Raw genomic sequence first — 4,489 nt, 5'->3', positions numbered from 1 at the left:
AATAAGATTTCAATCTGCTATTTAAAACGCTGCTGCAAAAACTATTTAAACATTGACGCCTCAAGTTCTTTATTTTGAGAGGTTTTCATAACTTTTCTGGACGGGTTTCTATCCGTACATTCCAAATCAGAAGCAAATTTCAAAACCGCAGAACTGTTTTTCTTTAAATCGACAATCCGGTTAATCGGACGTCCGGATAATTGGAATCCGGATAATTGGAATTCTACTGTAATAAAATTAAAAACCTATACATATTGTTTTACAGCATTCTACAATTTTTATTAATTTTAATTTTATTATCGAGAATTTAAAAAGACAGTAATTAATTACTTAATTAATTAATTAATAAATTAATTAATTAATTAATTAATTAATTAATTAATTAATTAATTACTTCTTTGATGAAAAAGACGATTTACATAATTTATAACCTCCCAAGTGCGAAAACAAACGCGGCCCAACACTGACCCAGTATTGGCAAAGCTGGCATCGAGACTTGCAGACAATATTGGTCTGACATTGCGCCGACTCTTGTGATGTTAACCACGGTTGGACGTCGGCAGCCACATCTTGGCAGACATTAATGGCCCAATATTGGCAGCCAGATTTCAGCAGACATTACTGGCTCAATATTGGCTGCCATTACTCCCCTAGTGTTGACAAAATTTAAAAAAAATAAAATAAATATTTTTTTTATTTAATTAACTAATTAATTTATAATATTTATACGGCTTATTTCTCTAAATTAAACGCAAACTTACATTTGAAAAATTTTTACCGCTCGCGGGGATCGATACCTGAACCTGACGCACCACAGCCTAACGCTCTGACCACTCTGCTACTCTGACGTGAAACATTTGAGGTGTTATACCTCAAAATTATTGAGGTAAAACATCTCAAATGTTTCAAAAGTGGGGTCAAAAACGTCTTACATTGAGACACTGTTTTTACTGTGCAAAAGGGTTCTTATAAGCTACACTACACTGGTCGATGCTGTGCCATTATTGGGCCAAGCTACGTCCCAATATTGGCAATTATAATTTGCCATCATAAATACAAAATGATAGACATTAATGTGCCATTCCTGGGCCAAGCTACGCACCAATTCTGGCAATTAAAATTTGCCATCAAAGATACAAAATTTTTGCCACTATTGTGCCATTAATAGGTCGATCTTCGTCACATCACTGACAATTAAATTTGCCATTAAAGATTGATTAACTTTGCCAATATTGTTCCGTTATTGAGCCAAGCTACGCCCCAATACTGGCAATTATAATTTGCCATGAAAGATACAAATTTTTTGCCATTTAAGTTTCAAAAATGAGCCATTACTGGGCCGATGGTCGGCACATCACTGGCAATTGTCTTTTGCCATTAAAGATTGATCAACTTTGCCATGAATGTGCCATTATTGAGCCAAGAGCTGGCCCAGTCTTAAAAAATTTGAAAATCTGTCCATCGGCGCCATCATTGGCCCAGCAATGGGACGTTTTGAACACCAGTAATGTCCCAGTAACTACTGACAATTCTCGGCAGACATTACTGGACCAATGATAGGCCGTTTTTGCAGTCTTGTAATTTCGCACTTGGGCTCTAATTTGTTCATAAATTTATAGAGATGTGCAAAAAGCTCGAAAGTTCGAGCCGAGCCGAGCTGAAAATTTTTCGAGCCGAGCCAAGCCCAAGCCAGCTCGATGTATCAAGTACTCGAAATTTTCGAGTAGTCAAGTGACTTCGAGTACTCGGGTAAATTCGAGTATTCGATTAAATTCGGGCTTTTAACTTACTAAAAAAAAACTATTAATAAGTAGAAAATTTCGAATTTATTCGAATTACTGAATCAATAAAGTAAATAAATCTTCAATTTCAAAGTGTATTTCTATTTGCTAATTATAATATACAAATGCGAAAATTATATGAATTTTCTCTAGAACTCGAATTTACTCAAGAACTCGAGTTTTTTTGAGTACTCGAATTAAATCGAATACTCGAAAAATTTAAGTACTAGAATGCACTCGAAACTATTCGAGCTTTTTACACAGCTCAACTCGGCTCGAGCTCGAACTGATCAGGTTTGGCTCTGGCTCGGCTCGAAAAATAAAAAGCTCGAAAAAGCTCGATCGAGTTTCGAGCTTTTTGCACACCTCTATATTTATATTTTTAACTTTTTTGTGTTTTTAGGACTGGAGAGTTTTAATTTATAATAAAGATTTCTGGGAATTTCTTTATAAGTTAGAAAGTGGTTTGTCACCTTCAAGGAATGATCTTTATATCAAGAAGATTGTCACGATGCAATAGTTTGTCCTCTGATGTCCACCTACAATAGCAAGGAATATTCTAGCGAATCAAATAATTGTGCTTACAATTGAAACTAAGATATAAAAGAGCGATTCCACGTCAAGTGATCAAGGTGTCTTACGGTGCAATGTTTATTTTGATAATTTTTTACTCTTAAACAATTAAACATAAAAATTTGGCCAAGTACAGTTTGGAAAGGTTTGTCATGCTCTTTCGATTGGAAATAAGCATTTTGAAAAAAAAATGTTTTTGGTCTAAAAAAAATCAAAATTAAAAATAAATTTTAATTTTTTGGGGGGAAGGATACGATTTTTTTTAAACGATAGCTAAGGTTTTTTACTAAAAGAACATATATGTGGACGTCCACATGAAAAGGGCCCATATTGTCGGTTCTAGTTTTCGAGATAGCAATTTAATAATTTTGGAGCAAGATCTTAATTTTTTTTTTATTTTTTATTATCAATCTACATGTTTTGACAAGTCGAATCATGCGGTTTTCATTAAGTTATCGATAATTTAACTGTTTGATTTCATTGGTTCTTTAGTAAAATGAAAAGGGCCCATTTTGTCGGTCATTTGCAAAAGTAATCCGTATTTTAAAAATGGGGGTGTGAAAAAATTTAAAACCTCTTGATTTTTCATCTTCAAGGTGCCCTGGACTGTAAACAATTTTTATCTGAATAACTTCCCAGAAGAACCAGAGATATTGATGTTAGAGTATTTTTTCGTAATTGGCGAAATGAAAATTTGGATATTGCGTCAATTTTTTCATAATAGAGACTGTAAAAAATTTTAAATTAGTTTAATATCTATTCTTTTTCTTCAAATGACACAATAAAATTGTACCTAATCATTAATCTTGTAAGAAAATGGTTTTTTAATAGAAAAACTGTCCTTTTTAGAAAAGGGCCCATATTGTCGACTTTTCGTATTTTCAAAATTAAGGGGGGGATGGTTTTAAAAATTTAAAAACTGTTGGTTTTTTATCTTCAAGGTGCCCTGAACCGGAAACAAATCTTATCTAAATAACTTCCAAGAAGAACCAGAGATATAACAATTAGTTGGTGTCGCAATCTTTAATTCCGTTTTTCTCGAAATGAGGTTTTTGACGTTCTAAACTTTGAAATTACGTAACTCAGCGAATTTTTAACCAAAAAAGTTCTAAGACCACTCAAAAATTTCCAAATTTTGCCAGGAATACCCCCATATAGATAACTCCAATAGTGCCAAAATAGGCCCTTTTCATGTGAACGTCCACATATATGCGAAAATGGACCAAGAATGTTTAAACACTGAAAAAAGAGATTTCTACTGACCAGAGAGCTCAAAACCCGGTTTTTGGCTCCGTTTGGTAGAAATCTCTTTTTTTCAGTGTTTAAACATTCTAGGCACATTTTCGCATATATAAGTCCTTTTAGTAAAAAAACCTCAGCTTTCGTTTAAAAAAAATCGTATCATTCTCCCCCAAAAATTAAAATTTAATTTTGATTTTTTTAGGCAAAAAAATTTTTTTTCAAAATGCTTATTTCCAATCGAAAGAGCATGAAAAAACCTTTCTAAACTGTACTTAGCCAAATTTTTATGTTTAATTGTTTAAAAATAAAAAATTATCAAAATAAGCATTGTACCGAAAACCCCCTTCCCCCTGAAGGTGAAAAAAGTAAAACTTTCATCCCCTTCCCCCTCGGAAAATATTAGACTAGGTAAAAATTTTTACCAAAAATCACTATCCACTAGTGCTACAAAAGCCCCAAGTTTATGCACGATTAGAGAAAAAATGTTGTCCATCTTGATCACTTGACATGGGATCGCTCAGAAATGAATAATTAATTAATTAATTAATTAATTTAGCTTCGGAGAACACATGGGGTCTTTTTGACCCCACGCTTTTTTACGAAAAGCTTTTTATCTTTTTTAAATATTTTTAATAAAGATTTTCAAGTATACAGACTTATTCTACAGAATTTAAACTATATTAAAAAAATTCTTTAGTTTGATTAGATGATCAGTTTAAAATTGGTTGAACTTTAAAAAATGGTCTAAAAAAGAGGTTTGTTCTCCGAGGGTTAATTAGACAAATTAAATATTTATTAATTTATCAAACAAATGTAACAAATTGCAAATAAATAACAATTGTTAAAAATTTTGCCTACTTTAATTGCACCTCAAATTGTGAACTTGTCAGGAT

Source organism: Leptopilina heterotoma, unplaced genomic scaffold (assembly GCF_015476425.1).
Source record: "Leptopilina heterotoma isolate Lh14 unplaced genomic scaffold, ASM1547642v1 Lhet_302, whole genome shotgun sequence".
Taxonomy (NCBI): domain Eukaryota; kingdom Metazoa; phylum Arthropoda; class Insecta; order Hymenoptera; family Figitidae; genus Leptopilina; species Leptopilina heterotoma.
Note: the sequence above shows the minus strand (reverse complement) of the source record.